This window comes from Macaca thibetana, chromosome 15 (genome assembly GCF_024542745.1).
Source record: "Macaca thibetana thibetana isolate TM-01 chromosome 15, ASM2454274v1, whole genome shotgun sequence".
In the NCBI taxonomy this organism is placed as follows: Eukaryota; Metazoa; Chordata; class Mammalia; order Primates; family Cercopithecidae; genus Macaca; species Macaca thibetana.
This window is the reverse complement of record NC_065592.1, coordinates 13344018-13366634: the sequence shown is the minus strand read 5'-3', so window position 1 is coordinate 13366634 and position 22617 is coordinate 13344018. Positions and strand designations below refer to the sequence as shown.

At 42.9% G+C, this 22617-nt stretch overlaps 1 protein-coding gene across 12 annotated transcripts in view; it reads left to right on the top strand.

Annotated features, from left to right (window-relative positions):
* Positions 1–22617, top strand: part of GAPVD1 (GTPase activating protein and VPS9 domains 1) — a 110657-nt gene that overhangs the window by 7171 nt on the left and 80869 nt on the right. For 4 of the 12 annotated variants that reach the window (XM_050760539.1, XM_050760547.1, XM_050760543.1 and 1 more), the window contains exon 2: positions 2056–2104. The exons of the other annotated variants lie outside the window; for them this stretch is intronic. The gene's annotated coding sequence lies outside the window, so the exon portion shown is untranslated. The remainder of the gene's footprint in view (positions 1–2055; positions 2105–22617) is intronic. 12 annotated transcript variants of the gene reach the window in all.

The following is a 22617-nucleotide window of genomic DNA, read 5'->3' as shown; positions in this document are numbered from 1 at the left end:
TCTTCACCTAGATTTGCGGTTAACATTTTGCCATGTTTACTTTACACATAGAAGATGCACATTTTACTTTGGGAATCCGAGATGGACAGATTACTTGAGCCCAGGAATTTGAATTTTGAGACAAGTCTTGCTCTGTTGTCTAGGCTGGAGTTCAGTTGCACTATCAGGGATCATTGCAGCCTTGACATCCTGGGCTCAAGCGATCCTCCCACTTCAGCCTCCTGAGTAGGTTGGGATGCGCCACCACACCCGGTTAATTAATTGTTGTAATTTTTATTTTTTGAGATGGAGTTTCGCTCTGGTTGCCCAGGCTGGAGTACAATGGCACAATCTCAACTCATCGCAGTTTCCACCTGCTGTGTTCAAGCGATTCTCCTGCCTCAGCCTCCCGAGTTGCTGGGATTACAGGCATGTGCCACCATGCCCAGCTAATTTTGTATTTTTAGTAGAGATGGGGTTTCACCATGTTGATCAGGCTGGTCTTGAACTCCTGACCTCAGGTGAACTGCCCACCTTGGCCTCCCAAAGTGCTGGGATTAGAGGGGTGAGCTACCACACCCAGCCAATTAAAAAAAAATTTTTTTTTTTTTTTATTACTGGGGAGACAGGATCTCCCTATGTTCCCCAGGCTGGTCTCAAACTCCTGGGCTCAAGCAGTCCTCCCAGCTTGGCCTCCCAAAGCTTCGGGATTACAGGTGTGAGCCACTATGCCTAGCTGCTAGACTTTAAAATAAACTTTATTCGGCCAGGCGCAGTGGCTCACACCTGTGATCCCTGCACTTTGGGAGGCCGAGGCGGGCAGATCACGAGGTCAGGAGTTCGAGACCATCCTGGCTAACACTGTGAAACCCCGTCTCTACTAAAAATACAAAAAATTAGCTGGGCGTGGTGGCAGGCGCCTGTAATCCCAGCAACTCGGGAGGTTGAGGCAGGAGAATCGCTTGAACACAGCAGGTGGAAACTGCGATGAGTTGAGATTGTGCCATTGTACTCCAGCCTGGGCAACCAGAGCGAAACTCCATCTCAAAAAATAAAAATTAACCCAGGAGGCGGAGCTTGCAGTGAGCTGACCTCAAGCCACTGCACTCCAGCCTGGGCGACAGAGCAAGACTCCGTCTCAAAAAAAAAAAAAAAAAAAAAAAAAAAAAATTAGCTGGGCTTGGTGGCTCACGCGTGTAATCCCAGCTACTCAGGAGGCTGAGGCAGGAGAATCGCTTGAACCTAGGGTTGCAGTGAGCCGAGATCAACGCCACTGCACTCCAGCCTGGGCAACAAGAGCAAAACTCAGTCTCCAAAAAAGAAAAAAAAAAACAAAAAACCCCAAGAACTTTATTCTCCTGGTGCTTTCTTAGCCACCGTCACAGCGTTGTCACGTCTCACTTTACCAAGCTGGCTCCACTGAGGGTTTGTGAGCTGCTCTCCAGTGATGGCACATAGTTCTTATTACCTAACAAGGTGACACTACCTGATCATGGCATTCTGGAAATTGTGACAATATGTACTGATCTTTTGTTGGTGCAACTAACAATATAAAACTTGCTGCTCTGTAAATGTATGCTTCAGTTTAATTAGTTTATTTAGAATAATTACCCCTAATACTGATTTTTGTTTTTGTTTTAGAGACAAGGTCTTGGTCTGTCATGCAGGCTGGAGTGCAGTGGCGTGATCACAGCTCACTGCAGCTTCCATCTCCCTGACTCAAGAGATTCCCCTGCCTCAGCCTTCCCAGTAGCTGGGACCACAGGCACATGACACCGTGCTTGGCTAATTTTTGTGTTTTGTATTTTATTTTTGTTTGACCAGACGAATTTTAAATACAAGTTCTGTATTTTTTGTAGAGGTAGGGTTTTGCCATGTTGCCCACACTGGTCTCGAACTCCTGAGTTCAGGTAATTCATCTGCCTCGGCCTCCCAAACTACTGGGATTACAGGCATGAGCCACTGCGCCCAGCCACTCATAATGTTTGTAGATAGTTTAATAGCGAAAGTAGGTACATTCCAGTGGTAACACATTCAGTTTATTATTTTTTCCTTTTTCTTTTTTTTTTTCTTTAGGGGTAAGTGTACTGGAGAGAGTTGGTTATACATTCTAGGAATCTCAAAGGTAAAGTACAATTTAAAAATAATTTTTTAAATAATTAATTTTTTAAAGTTTGCATACAGCTACAGATTTTTAATTTTTATGTAAGTGGAATCATTTTTTTTTTTTTAGACATATTCTCACTCTGTTGTCAGAGTGCAGTTGTGCCATCATAGTTTACTGCAGCCTCAAACTCCTGGCCTGAACAGGGTGATCCTTCTGCCTCAGCCTCCTGAGTAGCTGGGAATATAGGAGTGTGCTGCTTTGCCCAGCTGAGTCCTCCTTATTTGCTTTGGACAGACTAGTACTTGAAAAAATAATTTTCAAATGTTTAGTTGAGTATTTTTTTTTCCTTCAAGTTTTTGGAGGCTGTTTTTTTGTCATACACATCTCCTTCTCTGGAGTTAATTTTCAGTTATGTATGTTTTACACTTGAACTGCCTAAACTTGTGTTTGCATAGAATTATTTTCAACTTTAACTCCTTAAGTAATCCTTTTCAAGATATTTTAGTTTTTTTTTTTTTGAGTTGGAGTCTCGCTGTGTCGCCCAGGCTGGAGTGCAGTGACGCCATCTCAGCTCACTGAGCCTCAGCCTCCCAAGTAGCTGGGATTATAGGTGCCACCATGCCCTGCTAAGTTTTTGTATTTTTAATAGAGACAAGGTTTCACTATGTTGGCTAGGCTGGTCTTGAACTTCTGACCTCTAGTGATCCGCCTGCCTCAGCCTCCTGCAGTGCTGGGATTACAGGCATGAGCCACTGTGCCCGGCTTTTTATTTTTTTTTTGAGACAGAGTCTTGCTGTGTTGCCCAGGCTGAAGTACAGTGGCATCATCTCTGCTTACTGCAACCTCTGCCTTCCAGGTTCAAGTGATTCTCTTCCCTCAGCCTCCCTAGTAGCTGGGATTACAGGCGCCCACCACCACATCTGGCTAGTGTTTTTTATTTTTATTTTTATTTTATTTTATTTTATTTTATTTTATTTTTTTTGAGACAGAGTCTCGCTTAGTCGCCCAGGCTGGAGTGCAGTGGCGCGATCTCGGCTCACTGCAAGCTCTGCCTCCCGGGTTCACGCCATTCTCCTGCCTCAGCCTCCCGAGTAGCTGGGACTACAGGCGCCCGCCGCCTCGCCTGGCTAATTTTTTGCATTTTTAGTAGAGACGGGGTTTCACCGTGTTAGCCAGGATGGTCTCGATCTCCTGACCTCGTGATCTGCCCGCCTCGGCCTCCCAAAGTGCTGGGATTACAGGCTTGAGCCACCGCGCCCGGCCGTGTTTTGTATTTTTAGTAGAGACAGAGTTTCACCATGTTGGCCAGGCTGTCTCAAACTCCTGATCTCAAGTGATCTGCCTGCCTCAGCCTCCGGAAGTGCTGGACTAGGCTCAAGCCACCATGCCTAGCCAGATGTTTTAATTTGTAAAGGAACTAGAACCAAAAATTTTGTACTGTATACACATTTTAGAATAAGTTTTAGGCACCTAGCTGTTTGATTTCTGGTAACTAAGATTATAGTCAGTTAAACTTTACTGCTGGCGAGGCACAGTGGCTCATACCTATAATCCTAGCACTTTGGGAGGCCGAGGCGGGTGGATCCCTTGAGGTCAGGAGTTTGAGTCCAGCCTGGCCAACATGGAGAAACCCTGTCTTTACTAAAATTACAAAAATTAGCTGGGCATGGTGGCACACACCTGTAGTCCTAGCTACTTGGGAGGCTGAGGCAGGAGAATTGCTTGAACCTGGGAGGCAGAGTTTGCAGTGAGCCAAGATTTTGCCGCTGCACTCCAGCCTGGGTGACAGAATGAGAGTCCGTCTCAAAAAAGCAAAAACAAAAAAATCTTTCCTTCTTTATGCTTACCTATATTTTCTAATTTTTCTGGATATGTTTCAATATGTATTATGATTTTGTAAAAGCATTTCAGAAAGGTGGTTATTTTTTGTTTCAAAGCTGAAACCCAGTTTAAAACTTGGTAATATAGTGGTCAGAGGAAGTGGTGAATATCTTGATACTTCAGTTTCTAATATTTAATATACATATAAATGAATGGTTGAGGCTGGGCGCAGTGGCTCGCACCTGTAATCCCAGCACTTTGGGAGGCCAAGGCACGTGGATCACCTGAAGTCGGGAGTTTGAGACCAGCCTGACCAATGTGGAGAAACCCCGTCTCTAGTAAAAGTACAAAATTAGCCAGGCGTAGTGGCACATGCCTGTAATCCCAGTTACTCGGGAGGCTGAGGCAGGAGAATCACTTGAACCTGGGAGGCTGAGGTTGCCATGAGCTGAGATCACGCCATTGCACTCCAGCCTGGGCAACAAGTGTGAAACTCCATCTCAAAAAAAAAAAAAAAAAAGGTTGAGTGAAGGACTTAATAGACTTCATAGGGGTTTCTATAATTTTTTTTTTTTTTTGAGTTTGAAGATGAAGCAGATACCTGGTAAGTGCTTGTGTCTAAAAGAAAAGTATAAAAGTATAAATTTAGTTCTAATACTCTGTGTGTGTGGCCAAAATTATGTTTTCATATACCTTTTTTTGTAAGCCATTTAAAAAATACAGGCTTTAAACATACTCTTGTAAGTGTATAAACAGATACTGCGTCTGCTTGTTAATCTAAGATGTCTGTCCGAAAAGGTGCTTGCTTGGTCTTGCTCCCTTATAATGCCGGTACACCCACGCTGGAGACTAGTAGAAGGCATGTTGTCAAACGTGTTTAGTTCTTTTTTTTTTTCCTTACCAATTTATGTGTCATTTATTTTCTGTGAATCTTTGGAAAGATTAAACCCACATGGTTCTTCTGTCGGAAAAAAGACAAAAAAATTAGTCAAGGCATATTAGCCTTTTTCCTTTCTCCTAGGATCAGAGTGTAGTATTATCCTGCCAGACAATCTTAATTTTGACGAAATACTTACATTTTTCGTATGTAGATTAACTTATTTTTTTATTTTTTATTTTTTGAGACGGACTCTTGCTCTGTTGCCCAGGCTGCAGTGCAGTAACGCGATCTCGACTCACTGCAACCTCTGCCTCCCAGGTTCAAGCAATTCTCCTGCCTCAGCCTCCTGAGTAGCTGAGACTACAGGCACCCACCACCACACCTGGCTAATTTTTGTATTTTTAGTAGAGACGTTATTTCACCGTGTTAGCCAGGCTAGTCTTGAACTCCCGACCTCAAGCGATCCACCTGCCTCAGTGCTGGAATTACGGGCGTGAGCCACCACACCTGGCCCTCCTTTCACTTTCTAATGCGGAATTCTAATCTATCCCTTTGTTTTACTTGTGTTATTTATATTTACTTACTTCCATTATCTTGACTACTTTACAAAAATGCATTAGGTCCAAAAGTTATTAACACTTAAGGCTGAATTGCCAAATGTTTAAAAATACAGATTTCTGTACCAGAAAAACTTTGCAAAAACTACATTAATTCTTTTTTGAGATGGTGTTTCACTCTGTCTCCTAGGCTGAAGTGCAGTGGCGTGATCTTGGCTCACTTCAATCTCTGCTGCCTGGGTTCAAGCGATTCTCCTGCCTCAACCACCCGAGTAGCTGGGATTACAGGTGCCTGCCACCATGCCTGGCTAATTTCTGTATTTTTAGTAGAGAAGGGGTTTCACCATCTTGGCCAGGCTGCTCTTGAACACCTGACCTCGTGGCCCACCTGCCTCGGCCTCCCAAAGTGCTGGGATTACAAGCGTGAGCCACCGCGCCCGGTCAAAAATATATTAATTCTTTTTTTTTTTTTTTTTTTTTTTTTTTTGAGAGTCTCTCTCTGTCGCCCAGGCTGGAGTGCAGTGGCCAGATCTCAGCTCACTGCAAGCTCCGCCTCCCGGGTTTACGCCATTCTCCTGCCTCAGCCTCCTGAGTTTTTTGTATTTTTTAGCAGAGACAGGGTTTCACCATGTTAGCCAGGATGGTCTCGATCTCCTGACCTCGTGATCCGCCCGTCTTGGCCTCCCAAAGTGCAGGGATTACAGGCTTGAGTATTAATTCTTTATGCAGAAATTATTTCATCTTTACTAACTCCTTTGGAACCCAAGGAATCTAACTTTGACTCCTCTAAAACAAAGTCCTTTTAATATCTAACTATTCCAGGTTGTGATAGGCCAACTTGGATTCTGACAAAGTAACTTATTATTAAGGCCTCTCTATGAATAAGTTTCTGTTCCTTAATTTGAAAATATTACCATGATAATGGTAATGGTAATAGCTGACTTTTATTGGATTCGTTCTCTTTTTCTTAGGCATTATGCACATTATTTGAAATTATGAATTCCATAATTGTATAGAGACATCTTAATGATTGATTTCTTTTTGAAAAGCTATTTTAACAAACTGGATAATGGTGACTAGGAGGTTTCTTTTGGGTAGAACCACAGTAATGATACTAATGCTGTTTGAAGTTTGATAATGAATATGTGTAATTTTTATGAAACATCATTCTGGTAAATGTAATGAAATGTACATGACAGCCCTCTGTTTACATGCTTCTTTAATTTTGAGGGTGGACTCTTGAATCTTGAAACAGGCTTTACCAGTATTACAGCTCAGCAAAAATGCAGCTGAGGCTCAAAGTTCTCTTTCTGCTCCTTCATTCGGTTGTTTTGTATACCCACTGTATTTATGGAAACAGCTAAGTTCATCCAGGGGACCAAAGTTTCCTCAAAGCCTGGGGGTTGTGAAAACTTCCTCTCATAAGTTTACAGTGTTCTAAGGATTTTAGATTGTTTTAGTTACTTGGTTTATCTTGATCTCCAGATTTATATATATCTTACTGAGTTGTCATTAGAGATTGTTAAATTAGATTTGGTGGTATTTAATTTCACACTCATACAATTAATGGAGGTGTATCTAATTGTGAAAGTTCCAGATAGGCACTTATTTCTAGATTGGTTGGATACTTCTATGTTATTTATTTCCTCTGGGAAATAATGGGGTATACTTTTAATGCCATTGCAGTTCTGCTTGTTAGTGTGTAGCTTGTTATTGTTGAACTATGTCTTCTTTTGAAGTTAAGTACTATGCCCTTTTTGTGGCATTTGAAAATTTTCTCATTTTTACAGAATTTGTCTTGTGTGTTTCAGTAATTGCACTAGTAGATCTTCAGCAGGGAAGAGCTTGGTGTCAAATTTTTATTGTTTTTCTTTTTTTTTTTTTTTTAATTCTTCAGCTAAGACTGCAGAAGACGTGATTTATTGTATGGGTGTTATACTTGGCTACAAGTAAACACAGAAATAGTCCAGAATGTCACAGGTCCAGGGCAGAGGACCAACATGGGCAGTTTTGGTTATGAGCAAGGTGGGTTTCAGGTGATCGGTGATCAGAGGGTGATGAAGTTCTAGATCCATTGAGGTAAGCTCTAGACAGTAGCATGCAGTCCCACAACTTGTACCAGCATCCCCAGCGTCTGGCATTCCATGTTTCTGCTCCTGTGGCCTCCACGGTGCAACAAGCTAGCGGTTTACTTGGACCTCTGCCTCATCTTTCTTTTGTGCATTCGCTTCTTCCTCCACTTGACTCTCATGGCGCAGAGGTTTCCAAGGAAATGGCACTAAGGCTGAGAGCTCCTTTTTTTTTTTTAAATTACTAAAGTAATAAATATTTATATTTATTTTTATTTATTTATTATTATTATTATTATTATTTTGAGACAGAGTAGCGCTCCGTCACTTGAGCTCAGGAGCCTGCACTTGCCCAGGCTGGAGTGCAGTGGCACAGTCTCGGCTCACTACAACCTCTGCCTCCTGGGTTCAAGTGATTCTCCTGCCTCAGCCTTCCAAGTAGCTGTGATTACAGGCGCACGCCACCATGTTCGGCTAATTTTTGTATTTTTAGTAGAGACGGGGTTTCACCATGTTGGCGAGCCTGGTCTTGAACTCCTGACCTAAAGTGATATGCCTGTCTCAGCCTCCCAAAGTGTTGGAATTACAGATATGAGCCACCATCCCTGACCTGTTCTTTGTTTTTTAAAAAGACCTAAAAACAATGGGAAAAAAATGAAGGGTTTTCTTTCTCACATATGCATGCACTTACTATTTGATTTGAATTATTTTCCCCCAAATTATAGTTAACATTATATATAATTGTTAAGTGCTTTATACATTTTTTTTTTTTTTTTTTGAGATGGAGTTTCGCTCTCGTTGCCCAGACTGGAGTGCAATGGTGCAATCTTGGCTCACCGCAACCTGTGCCTCCTGGGTTCAAGTGATTCTTCTGCCTCAGCCTCCTGAGTAGCTGGGATTACAGGCAGGCACCACCATGCCTGGCTAATTTTGTGTTTTTAGTAGAGACAGGTTTCTCTATGTTGGTCAGGCTGGTCTCGAACTCCCATCCTAAGGTAATCCACCCACCTTGGCCTTCCAAAGTGCTGGGATTATAGGTGTGAGCCACTGCACCTGGCTGCTTTATTCATTTTAATTCATTTAACTTTCAAAACCCTGTGAACATACCCTATAAAGTAGGTTCTGGTATATGTATTTGCAGATGAAGAAACTGAGTCATAGAGAAGTAAAGTAACTAGACAAAGATTGCTACAGCCAGGGAATGGCAAACCTGAAACTTGAGCCCAGGTACTCTTGCTCCAGGGTTTAACTCCTAGACTGCCTCTGGGATCTTACCATGCATATTGTTCTGCAGTTTGCTCTTTTCACTTAATGATGTCTGATGGACATCTTTCTTTGTTGTTGTTGTTTTAATTTTTTTCAATTTTTAAATTAAAAAATTCTTTTTGAGACATCTTGTCACCCAGGCTAGAATGCAATGGTGTAATCTCAGCTCACTGCAACCTTTGCCTCCTGGCTTCAAGTGATTCTTCTGCCTCAGCCTTCCAAGTACCTTGGATTACAGGTGCCTGCCACCATGCCCGGCTAATTTTTTTTTTTTGGAGATGGAGTCTGGGTCTGTTGCCCAGGCTGGAGTCCAGTGGCAGAATCTCGGCTCACCGCAACCTCTGCCTCCTGGATTCAGGTGATTCTTTTACTTCAGCCTCCTGAGTAGCTGGGACTACAGGTGCACACCGCCATGTCCAGCTAATTTTTGTATTTTTAGTAGAGACAGGGTTTCACCATATTGGCCAGGCTGGTCTTGAACCCCCGACCTCGTGATCTGCCCGTCTTAGCCTCCCAAAGTGCTGGAATTACAGGCGTGAGTCACCACTTGCAGCCTAATTTTTGTATTTTTAGTAGAGACAGGGTTTCACTATGTTGGCCAGGCTGGTCTTGAACTCCTGACCTCAGGTGATCTGCCCGCCTTGGCCTCCCAAAGTGCTGGGATTACAGGCGTGAGCCATCAAGCCCAGCCTAAATTGTTTATTTTTTTGATGGACATCTTTCTACATGGTTTGAGTGTGCCATTACTTATTTAACTTAATGCCTTTCAAACTTAATCTTGTTGCCAGGTATGGTGAGTCATGCTTGTAGTCCCAGCACTTTGAGAGACCGAGGTGGGTGGATTGCTTGAGCCCAGGAGTTTGAGGCCAGCTTGGCCAACATGGCAAAACCCTGTTTCTACAAAAAATACAAAAGTTAGTTGGGCACGGTGGCGCATGCCTGTAGTCCCAGCTACTCGGAGGGAGGCTGAGTAGGTAGGAGGATCACCTGAGCCCGAGGAGGTTGAGGTTGCAGTAAGCTGTGATCTAGCCACTGCACTCTAGCCTGGGGGACAGAGTGAGACCCTGTCTCAAAAGAAAAAATAAAAAGACAAACTTAATCTTGTTTAACATTGCCAATTTCATTAGTAATGTTTTCAAGTTATATAAAAAGTCAAGGTTTTTGAATTGGAATAGTGATGAAACATTAGTATTTCCTAAATAGTGCATATTAGCTATTCACATGTATTGATATTGTCTCAGTTGAGTTGTATAATAAAATGTGAGCTTAACCCACAAACCATTTATTATGAATGAATTTAATTATTTTTGTAGTTATTCTGTCTTCTTTAGCTCTGGAAAATTAGTATATTGAGGGAAAAATCAATAATCTGTTTGAATTTCATTTGTTTACTTTTGACATCTTCCGGAATTCTGGTGTCATCACAAGAAGTCTATTTTGTTGAACTGTGAGTACTATCTGGCATTATATTACCTGTATTTTCTTTCTTTCTTTTTTTTTTTTTGAGACAGAGTCTCGCTGTGTCGCCCAGGCTGGAGTGCAGTGGCTGGATCTCAGCTCACTGCAAGCTCCGCCTCCCGGGTTCACGCCATTCTCCTGCCTCAGCCTCCCGAGTAGCTGGGACTACAGGCTCCTGCCACCTCGCCTGGCTAGTTTTTTGTATTTTTTTAGTAGAGACGGGGTTTCACCGTGTTAGCCAGGATGGTCTCGATCTCTTGACCTTGTGATCCGCCCGTTTCGGCCTCCCAAAGTGCTGGCTTGAGCCACCGCGCCCGGCCTACCTGTATTTTCAAAGTAATTTGCCTTTCAATTCCTTGTACTTGTGCCAGGCAGGGTTAGTTGGTAGTAAGTCCATTCTTTTTTCTACAGTGTTTCACTCTTGCTTCAAATGTACCAACTATTTTGTAGGCCATAGTTCAAAACAAAACAAAACAAACAAAAAACCAAATATACTGACTAAAGATAGTAAAGTAGCACTTGTTTCACATTTTTTCTCATTAATATTTACTGCCCAATTTCAAAGAAATATCTTTCCAGTCGTTAGTAAAAATGTCACACTTGTAATCCCAGCTCTTTGGGAGGCCAAGGCAGGTGATCATTTGAGCTCAGGAGTTTGAGACCAGCCTGAGCAACATAGCGAAACCCCATCTCTACAAAAAATACAAAAATTAGCTGGGCATGATGATGTATGCCTATAGTCCCAGCTACTCAGGATGCTGAGGCAGGAGAATTGCTTGAGCCCAGGAGGCGGAGGTTGCAGTGAGCCGAGAGCGCACCGTTGCACTCCAGCCTGGAGAACAGAGTGAGACCCTGTCTCAAAACACACAAACTTCAGATATGTTCATTGAAATGTGAGAAGATATTTTCAACTAAATTTAGTTGCAGGCTTTTTTGTTTTGTTTTGAGACAGGGCCTCGCTCTTGCCTGGGATGAAGAGTGGTGGGGCCATTACAGCTCACAGCAGCCTCAAACTCCTGGGCTCAAGCAGTGTTCTCATGTCAGCCTCCTGAGTACCTAGGACTACAGGTGCATGCCACCACATCTTGCTAATTTTTGAAATTTTCCTTCATAAATACGGAGTCTCCCTATGTTGCCCAGGCTGGTCTTTTGAATTCCTGGCCTCAGGTGATCCTCCTGCTTCGGCCTCCCAAAGTGCTGTGATTACAGGTGTGAGCTACCACGCCCAGCCTTAATTACAGTTTTCTAATAATGTTTTCTAGTAATTTTGGAACTAAGTAGCAGCTTGACTGATTCCTAATTGGAGCATTGCTCTTTATCAGCCGGTCATTTTTAAAAGTAATTATAAATTCGAACATTCATTCAGCACCTGCTAAATGCCAGTCACTGTGCTAAGTAGTGGGGATACTGGGATGACAATGTCCCTACTTCAGGGAATTTGGAGTTTTGTTGTAAAAACAGCATTTTGTTGCAAACAATATAAAATGCTGCGGGAGAGATGAACCCAAATGAGGAAATATCTGAGTCAAGGGACTGTACTTGGTTTGAGCTGTACCCTGATACCTAAGTGTGATTTAACTGGCCAATGAAAGGAGTAGACAGAGGGCTCTAAACAGAGAATGTATAGCAGTGTAGTTTGTGAAAACTAGTATAAATTGTCACTGGAAAGTCATGTGTCCCTAATATCCTTCATTATCCCTAAGGTAATGTGCCCCCCGTCAAGATCAGACCTTGCCTATCTTGTTCATCAGTGCTTAGCACATAGGTTGTATTTAATAATTAACATTTGTTGAATGAATGAGTGAAGGAAGTGTGTTAAATGAATCATACTGTGCTTGTCTGTTCTTTTGTTTTGAGATAGGGTCTTGCTTTGTCTCCCAGGCTGGAGTGCAGCTCACTGCAGCTTTGACCTCCCAGGCTCAAGCAATCCTCCTACCTCAGCCTCCCAAGTATCTGGGACTCCAGGTGCATGCCACACCTGGCTAATTTTTAAATTTCTTTATAGAGACAGAGTCTCGCTATGTTGCCCAGGCTGGTCTCGAACTGCAGTGCTCAAGTGATCCTCCTGCCTCAGCCTCCCAAAGTGTTGGGATTATAAATGTGAGCCGTAGTACCTGAACTTTTCAATTTTTTTGAACGAGAATGAACTCATTATTTTAGTATATTATTAATGCCTGACAATTTTTAGGTCATGTAATTTCACAAAACGTAAAATGAGCAAGAAACTGCTCTTGCACTGAAGGGGGTAAGTCCTGTAAGGAGAAGTAAATGTAAACAAATTGTCGTGATTCAACATGATATTTGTAAAAAATATTTGCAAGAGACACTCATCTATTGTATGGATTGGTTAAGTCACTGAAAAGTGGTGGATAATTAAAATGCTCACATTAGGCCAGGTGTGGTGGCTTATGGCTGTAATCCCAGCACTTTGGGAGGCCTAGTTGGGCAGATCACCTGAGGCCAGGAGTTTGAGACCAGCCTGGCCAACATGGTGAAACCCTGTCTCTACGAAAAATACAAAAATTAGCCGGACGTGGTGGCAGGTGCCAGTGATCCCAGGTAGTTGGGAGGCTGAGGCAGGAGAGTCACTTGAACCTGGGAGGCAGAGGTTGCAGTGAGCCAAGATCATGCTACTGCACTCCAACCTGGGCAAAAGAGCGAGACTCCATCTCAAAATCAATCAGTCAATAAATAAAGTGTTCACATTAGGCCAGGCAAGGTGGCTCATGCCTGTAATCCCAGCACTTTGGGAGGCTGAGGCAGGCAGATTGCTTGAGCTCAGAAGTTCGAGATGAGTCTGGGCAGCATGGTGAAACCTCATCTCTACACAAAATACAAAAATTAGCTGGGTGTGGTGGTGCATGTTTGTAGTCCCAGCTGCTTGGGAGGCTGAAGTGGGAAGATTGCTTGAACTTGGGACATCAAGGCTGCAGTGAGCCATTATCATGCCACTGTACTCCAGCCTGGGTGACAGAGCAAGATGCTGTCTGGGAAAAAAAACCAAAAAAAAAAAAAGCTCACATTGATAAAATGCAAGAGATAACATTATATCAGGTTATTTAAAAAGTGGCAGTCATGGCTGGGCGCAGTGGCTCATGCCTGTAATCCTAGCACTTTGGGAGGCCAAGGCAGGTGGATCACCTGAGGTCAGGAGTTCGAGACCAGCCTGGCCAATATGGTGAAAGCCCATCTCTGCTAAAAATACAAAAATTAGCCAAGTGTGGTGGTGTGCACCTGTAATCCCAGCTAGCTGAGAAGCCGCAGCAGGGGAATCACTGGAACCTGGGAGGCAGAGGCTGCAGTGAGCTGAGAGCACACCACTGTACTCCAGTCTGGGCAACAGAGCAAGACTCATCATCAAAAAAAAAAAAAAAAAAAAAAAAAAAAAAAAGACAGTCGTGTCCTCTTTTGCCCTATTACATTAATGTGACTATTACATAAATACTATGAGGAAGGTCAGGCGCAATGGCTCATGCCTGCAATCCCAGCACCTTGGGAGGCTGAGGTGGGTAGATCACTTGAGGTCAGGAGTTCGAGACCAGCCTGGCCAAATGGTGAAACCCCGTCTCCATTGAAAATACAAACGACTTAGCTGGGTGTGGTGGCACTAGCCTGTAATCCCAGCTACTATGGAGGCTGAGACAGGAGAATCACTTGAACCCAGGAGGTGGAGGTTGCAGTAAGCTGAGATCATGCCATTGCACTCCAGCCTAGGTGACAGAGTGAGACTTCATCTCGAAAAAAAAAATTTAATTAAAAAAAAATTATGAGGAAAAGTATGTGCACAATAAAAAAACAGTTCTGCCAAAGTGTAGGCATCAGTATGTAAAAATCTTTCACATAACGTAATCCTCAGGTAACATGATTTTTCCCAAATGTGCTTACTATTTGAACTATTATTTATTCAATGCCTTTTTTTTTGAGACAGATTCTTGCTGCGACATTCAGGCTGGAGTACAATGGCGAGATCATGGCTCACTGCAACCTGTGCTTCCCGGGTTCAAGCGATTCTTCTGCCTCAGCCTTCTGAGTAGTTGGGTTTACAGGCATGTGCCACCACGCCTGGCTCGTTTTTGTATTTTTAGTAGAGACGGGGTTTTGCCATGGTGTCAGGCTTGTCTTGAACTCCCAACCTCAGGTGATCCATTCACCTTGGCCTCATAAAGTGCTGGGATTACAGGCGTGAGCCATTGCACTGGCCAAAACATAGTTATTACAACTATTTCAGGAATGTTATATAGAATAAATGAGAAGAGCCGGGCACGGTGGCTCACATCTGTAATCCCAGCAGTTTGGGAGGCCGAGGCGGGCGCATCACCTGAGGTCAGGAGTTCAAGATCAGCCTGACCAACATGGAGAAACCCCATCTCTACTAAAAATACAAAATCAGTTGGGCATGGTGGTGCATGCCTGTAATCCCAGCTACTTGGGAGGCTAAGGCAGGAGAATCACTTGAACCCAGGAGGCGGAGATTGTGGTGAGCCGAGATGGCACCATTGCACTCCAGCTTGGGCAACAAGAGCAAAAGTCCATCTCAAAAAAAAAAAAAAAAAGGCCGGGCGCGGTGGCTCAAGCCTGTAATCCCAGCACTTTGGGAGGCCGAGGTGGGTGGATCACGAGGTCAGGAGATCGAGACTATCCTGGCTAACATGGTGAAACCCCGTCTCTACTAAAAATACAAAAAAAAAAACTAGCCGGGCGTGGTGGCGGGCGCCTGTAGTCTCAGCTACTTGGGAGGCTGAGGCAGGAGAATGGCGTGAACCCGGGAGGCGGAGCTTGCAGTGAGCCGAGATCGCGCCACTGCACTCCAGCCTGGGAGACACAGCGAGACTCCATCTCAAAAAAAAAAAAAAAAAGAACAAATGAGAAGAATAAACGAGACCAGCCATGAAAAGCCCGTAGTTGGTGCCTAGCACCTGGCAAGCCTGAAATGTGTGGTAGTTATTGTTTTTGTTTCCTAAGCACCCTTATTCTTTACTGCTGATCAATTAAAACTCTTCAAGCTCAACTGTTACTACTTCTAATAGCCTAAAAAAAGATTTGCTATTAGGTGGAAGTCAATATAGAAAGTAGCTTTTCTTAAACCATTCTGGCTAGAAAATGTGTTTCCTTTGCTTTAGTTGATCAGAAGTTAGTGCAAAATGTAATATAGCTATGGAAATTTTGTTTCACGAAGTTTCTGTATTTCATTTGTGATCACAGTGAACTGAAAGAAAAAATACTTTTAGTGTGATAAACACCATAATGTGTTAACAGATGTTAATGGGTTCTGGAACATCATATGGGAGCTGTTCCCTTTTCTAAGCGATGGTGGTTAGAGATTGTGATAATTACAGTGTTCAAATGCTGCTCTCAAGTTTGTATAATTTTTCTTACTGAAAAAAGTTGCTAAATCAGATACTTGAATTTAGAAGTATATTATTTGTTTAATTTAAAAGGTAGACTTTAATTTTTATTATTTTTGTGGAGACAGTCTTGCTATATTGTTCAGGCTGGTTATGAACTCCTGGCCTCAAGCAGTCGTCTTGCCTCAGCCTCCCAAAGTGCTCGGATCACAGGTGGGAGCCACTGTGCCCAACCTAGAGTTTATTTTTTAGAACAGTTTTAGCTTTATAGAAAAACTGAGATGATGGTACAGAGACAGCATCAAGATCACGTCTTCCTGTTATTAGCATCTTATATTAGCATGGTACATTTGTTTCAATTATGACAATTTGTTGCAATATCGTGAACTAATATTGATACATTATTATTAAATAAGGTTCATACTTTATTCCAATTTCCTCAGTTTTTACTTAGTGTCCTTTTCCTGTTCAGGATCCCATTCAGCATACTTTTGTTACATTTAGATGTTATTGTGTAATTTTTAATTAGATTGTCTTGAATTAGATACATTCATGTATGTGTGTGGATGAAGCACACTCTTACTCATAATGCTCTTAGATTAAAGATAATTGGCTTTTTTTTTTTTTTTGGATGGAGTCTCACTCTGTCACCCAGTCTAGAGTACAGTGGTGAGATCTCGGCTTACTGCAACCTCTGCCTCCTCCCTCATTCAAGCGATTCTCCTGCCCCAGCCTCCCAAGTAGCTGGGATTACAGGCACCTGCCACCACACCTGGCTAACTTTTTTTAAATTTTAATTTTAGTGGCTCACGCCTGTAATCCCAACAGTTTGGAAGGCCGAGGTGGGCGGATCACAAGGTCAAGAGATTGAGACCATCCTGGCCAACATGGTGAAACCCGGTCTCTACTAAAAATACAAAAATTAGCTGGGCATGGTGGCGCATGCCTGTAATCCTACTCAGGAGGCTGAGGCAGGAGAATCACTTGAACCTGGGAGGCGGAGCTTGCAGTGAGCCGAGATTGCGCCACTGCACTACAGCCTGTGGGACAGAGTGAGACTCCATCTCAAAAATAAAATAAAAAAATACATAAATAAAAAGTTTTAATTTTATTTTTAAGTTTTAGTAAAAATGGGGTTTCACCATGTTGGTCAGGCTGGTCTTGAACTCCTGATCTCAAGCAATCTGCCCACCTTGATGTCCCAAAGTGCTGGGAGTACATGCATGAGCCACCACTGCCGGCCTGATAGTTGGCTTTTAATTTTACTTTAGTAAGTCTTTTACACATGTAGGTTTCATAATGTTAGCAGGTAGTCTGTTTTACCTCTTTAGTTATGACTTTGATATTTCCCACTTTGATGAAAAGGTCATTTTGGTCAATTTTGTTATGTACTGGATATGGCGTCTGTCTCGTTGCCCCTAGGAAATGATAAAAAGTTACCCTACCTTTTAGTTGATAAGAATAATGATATTTTACACTGTGCAGCAATTTACACTTTACAGTTATCGTACAGTATACCATCTGAGATAGATAAGGGCATCATCCCAGGTTTGAAGATGGGGAAATAAACTTTGGTGAAGTGCCTAGCCACAAGTCACGTTGCCAATAGGTGTCAGAGTTCAGTCTTAAATTCATCAGATCTTCTGACTCCAGTTTTAGTATTTTTTTGCCTATGCTAATTAAAATAGTCTCTGTAGAAAATAAGAAAGTGGGAAAAGGTCTTTTTTTTACTGACTTTCTAACATTATCTCTGAAATTATGTGGTTAATAAAGAGGTGATTCATTTGTTTACTTGAATTCTAGCTGTTAGAGTTTATTATTTTTATTTTTAAATTATTTTTAATTATTTATTTGTTTTTGAGATGGAGTTTTGCTCTGTTGCCCAGGCTGGAGTGCAATGGCATGATCTCGGCTCAACGCAGCCTCCGCTTCCTATTTAAGCAATTCTCCTGCCTCAGCCTTCCGAGTAGCTAGGATTACAACATGCATCACCACACCTAGCTAATTGTATATTTTTAGTAGAGACTGGGTTTCATCATGTTGGTCAGGATGGTCTTGAACTCCTGACCTCAGATGATCCACCAACCTCGACCTCCCAAAGTGCTGGGATTACAGGCGTAAGCCACTGCGCCCAGCTTATTATTTTTATTTTTTAGACAGGGTTGTGCTGTGTTGCCCAGGCTGAAGTGCAGTGGCACAGTCTTGGCTCACTGCAGCCTTGACCTCCCTGGCTCAAGTGATCCTCCACCTTCAGCCTCTGGAATAGCTGACACCACAGGCGTGCATCCCCACACCTGGCTATTTATTATTATTACTTATGGAGACGAGGTCTCCCTGTATTGCCCGGGCTGGTCCCAAACTCCTGGGCTAAAGTGGTCCTCTCACCTTGGCCTCCCAAAGTGTTGGGATTATAAGTGTGAGACACCACACCTGGCCTTACTTTGAGTTTTGAACTGCTAGATACATATCATTAGTTTGGGATACCATTAATTAGAAATTCTCAATAGCAAAAACTTGAAATGTGATTCTTATTCCATAAAAAGTTGGAAATATTTTTTTCCTACCTTAGAGACCTTCTCTTTAGTCAGAGGAGTTCATTTAGATATAGTTGTTAACATTTGTAATATATATATTCTCCCTGAAACTTTTTTTTTCTTTTTTTGATATGGGATCTCGCTCTGTCACCCAGGCTGGAGGGCAGTGGCATGATCTCGGCTCACTGCAGCCTCTGCCTCCTGAGTTCAAGTGATTCTCCTGCCTCAGGCTTCCCAAGTAGCCAGAGCTACAGGTGCGCTCCACCACGCCTGGCTAATTTTTTTGTATTTTTAGTAGAGATGGGGTTTTGCTATGTTGGCCAGGCTGGTCTTGAACTCCTGACCTCAAGTGATCCACCTGCCTTGGCCTCCCAAAGTGCTGGAATTACAGGCGTGAGCCACTGGGCCCAGCCAGAACTTTTTTTTTTTTTGAGATAGAGGGTCACTCTTGACACCCAGGCCGAAGTGCAGTGGTACGATCTCACGTCACTGGAACTTCCACCTCCCAGGTTCAAACAATTCTCCTGCCTTGGCCTCCTGAGTAGCTGGTGGTGCACACCACCATGCCCAGCTAATTTTTTGTATTTTTAGTAGAGATGGAGTTTCACCATGTTGGCCAGGGTGGTCTCGAACTCCTGACCTCATGATCCGTCCCTCTCAGCTTCCCAAATTGCTGGGATTACAGGTGTGAGCCACCATGCCTGGCAACTTTTTTTTTTTTTTTTTTTTTTTTTTTTTTTTTTTTTAAAAAGAGACAGGGTCTCATTATGTTGCCCAGGCTGTTGTTGAACTCCTGGCCTCAAGTGATCCTCCCTCCTCGGCCTCCCAAAGCACTGACTGACAGGCTTGAGACACCACACCTCTGGCCTCCTTGGAAGTTTTAATGTGTAGTCATGGGTCGTTAATGAGAGGGATACATTCTGAGAAATGTGTCATTACGCAGTGCCATTGTGCCAACGTTATAGAGTGTGTTTACACAAACTTAGGTGGCATAGCTCTCTGCTCTCCTAAGCTATATGGCATAGCCTGTTTGCTTCTGGGCTAAAAACCTGTATAGCGTGTTACTGTACTGAATACTCTAGGCAGGTGTAACATAATGGTAAGTGTTTGTGTATCTAAACATAGAAAAATGGTACAGTAAGAATATGGTATAAAAGCACCATTCACCATTATAATCTCATGGGCCCACTGGAGTTTCACCATGGTTGACTGAAATGTCTTTATGTGGCGTATGACTGTATTTTGTAATTCATAAATTTCACCTTGTCAGGCAGTGCTTGCTCTCTGTGCTTTGTGTTAAAGTGGGTATGCTTGCTTATCAGGGGTTGACAGACTTTTTCTGTGAAGGGCTAGATAGTAAATATTTTGGGCTTGTGGGCCACGTGGACTGTGGAGGACTCTGGCAACTATTCAGCTCTGCCGTTGTGGCATGAAAGCAGCCATAGATAATATATAAACAAATGAGTATGGCTTTGTTCCAATACAACTTTTATTTATACAAACAGGCAGCAGGCTAAATTTGGCCTGAAAATCATATTCTGCTGGCCACTCTTCTATACCATTATAGAAGGATATAGAAATCTAGTGTGCTTCACTCTTGCCACTAAAATCTCCTTACTGTGCTCTCAGTGATAAGTGTTAATAACATGAGTTGAAATACTTGAACTTCTCAAAATCTGACTAATATGCATAGGCATAATCTATTTCTTTTCTTTTGAGGTGGAGTCTCTCTCTGTCACCCAAGCTGGAGTGCAGTGGTCTGATCTCGGGTTCAGGTGATTCTCCTGCCCTCCGGGTTCAAGTGATTCTCTTGCCTCAGCCTCCCGAATAGCTGGGATTACAGGCACCTGCCACCACACCTGGCTGATTTTTCTATTTTTAGTTAGAGATGGGGTTTTGCCATGTCGGCCAGGCTGGTCTCAAACTCCTGATCTCAGGTGATCCACCTGCCTCGGCCTCCCAAAGTGCTGGGATTACAGATGTGAGCCACTGCACCTGGCCCATCTATTTCGTTTTTATAGAAAATGTGGTAATGCTGTTGAACTTATTTTATTTTATTTATTTTTTGAGACAGGGTCTCATTCTGTTGGTCGGGCTGGAGTGCAGTGGCTCAGTCTTGGCTTACTGCAGCCTTGACCTCCCTGCTCAAGTGATCCTCCTACCTCAGCCTCCTTAGTAGCTGGGACTACAGGCATGCGCACTCACATTCAGATCAGTTTCGTGCTCTCTGTAGAGACAGGGTTTCGCCATGTTTCCCAGGCTGGTCTCAATATCCTGGGCTCAAGCGATCGACCTGCTTTGGCCTCCCGAAGTGCTGGGTCCGTAGATGTGAGCCACTTCACCTGGCCATATATATATTAATATACGTGTTTTGAGACAGGACCTTGCTCTGTCGCCCAGGCTGGAGTGCAGTGGTGCGATTATAGCTCACTGCAACCTCTGCCTCCTGGGCTCAAGCAGTCCTTCCATCTCAGCCTCCCGAGTAGCTGAGATTACAGGTGTGTACCACCATGCCCAGCTAATTTTTTTTATTGTTGTTCTTTTCTTTGTTTGTTTTTTTTTTTTTTTTTTTGATAGAGGTGGAGTTTTGCCATGTTGCCTAGGCTGATCTTGAACTCTTGGGCTTAAGCGATCTGCCTGCCTTGGCCTCCCAAAGTGCTGGAATTATAGGCATGAGCCACCACTCCTGGCCAGCTCTTGAACTGATAGATGTTCAAAGTCTAGTTGCTTTTTTTACTACAAAATGAAACTCTCTAACTTAGAAACTGCTCGTGAGTTTCAGGAAAAAGTTTTGTTATTTTAGGTGTGCCTAATGTTAATTTAAAAATTCTTTGATTTTACTTATGTTCTTATTCATAGAGCAACTTGTGACAATGCAAATATTAGCAAAGATAAAAAAATACTGAGAGCTGCTTATGTTTGGCCATGGTTTGGGGGCCGGTGATACATAGGCCTAAGAGATGCCCTATGCCTTTGAGGACACGGAAAGACAGGATATAGAGATTAAAGATGAAAGTACAAAAAAAGATTTCAAATTGGTGGTATCAAAAGTTTCGCCAGGCTAGGTGGCTCACGCCTGTAATCCCAGCACTTTGGGAGGCTGAGGCGGGCGGATCACCTGAGGTCACGAGTTTGAGACCAGCCTGGCCAACATGGCAAAACTGTATCTCTACTAAAAATATAAAAATTAGCTGGGCATGGTGGGGGGTGCCTGTAATCCCAGCTACTCGGGAGGCTGAGGCAGGACTATCGCTTGAACCTGGGAGGCAGAGGTTGCAGTGAGCTGAGATCGTGCCATTGCACTTCAGTCTGGGCAACAAGACTGAAACTCCATTTCAAAAAATAAATAAATAAATAAATCAGTGTGTCAGGAGTTCAGAGTTGAGATTTATTGCCATGTGCATACTGTATGGTTGGAAAGGAAGGTTTTATTGAGTCTGGTCTTGGAAATTGGAACATCTACATAAGAGGGGGTCAGATACAAATTTAGAAACATGACGATAAACTGAAAGTAAAAATGGGTTGGGCGCAGTGTCTCATGCCTGTAATCCTAGCATTTTGGGAGGCAAAGGCAGGTGGATCACTTGAGCTCAGGACTTTGAGACCAGCTTCTGCAACATGGCTAAACCTTGTCTCTACAAAACATGTGAAACTTAGCTGGGCATGGTGGTGCATGCCTGTAGAGGGAGGGTGCTTGAGCTGGGGAGGCACAGAGCCACGATGGTGCCATTGCACTCCAGCCAGCCTGGCGACAGAGCAAGACCTTGTCTCAAAAACGAAAAATAAAAGAAAAATGGGAAGGCCAGTTTGGCAGGAGTAGGAGAGTTTTTGTAGGGAAATAGTATAAATTAGGATTGGAGGGGTGGATTGAAGCAAGATTGTACTTTGAATATTAAACCAAGGAGTTTGGAAATTATCTCTGAGGGGTGAAGCATAGCTGAAAATCGTGAGCACCTTTGGACCTTTATTTCTACTTTAAGCTATTTATTTATTTATTATCTTATTTTATTTTTTAAATTTATTTTATTTTATTTTATTATTAATTTTTGAGATGGAGTCTTGCTCTGTCACCCAGACTGGAGTGCATTGGTGTGATCACGGCTCACTGCTACCTCTGCCTCTCAGGTTCAAACAATTCTCCTGCCTCAGCCTCTTGAGTAGCTGGGATTACAGGCATGTGCCACCATGTCCAGCTAATTTTTGTATTTTTAGTAGAGACGGGCTTTCACCGTGTTGGCGAGGCTGGTCTCGAACTCCTGACCTCAGGTGATCTGCCTGTCTCGGCCTCCCAAAATGCTGGAATTACAGGCACCGCACCCAGCTAAAATTTTTTTTTTTTAACCTTTCCTATGGTGCTGAGAGAAATGGCTTTTAATAGACTTTTCAATTCTGAAATTCTGTCTTGATATTCAGATGTTTTGCAGGTAGAGGAAATAAAGAATTTAAGCTCAGTGAAGAGATAAGGGCTAGAGACACTATGTTTTGTGTGGTATTTGGGTGTAAACTCAAATGAAGTAGATGTTACCAGAAGCCAAATAAAGTTCTGTAAAAACCAATAGGTAACAGGAACTTTAAGGAGTAAATTTTTAGCAGAACTAGAA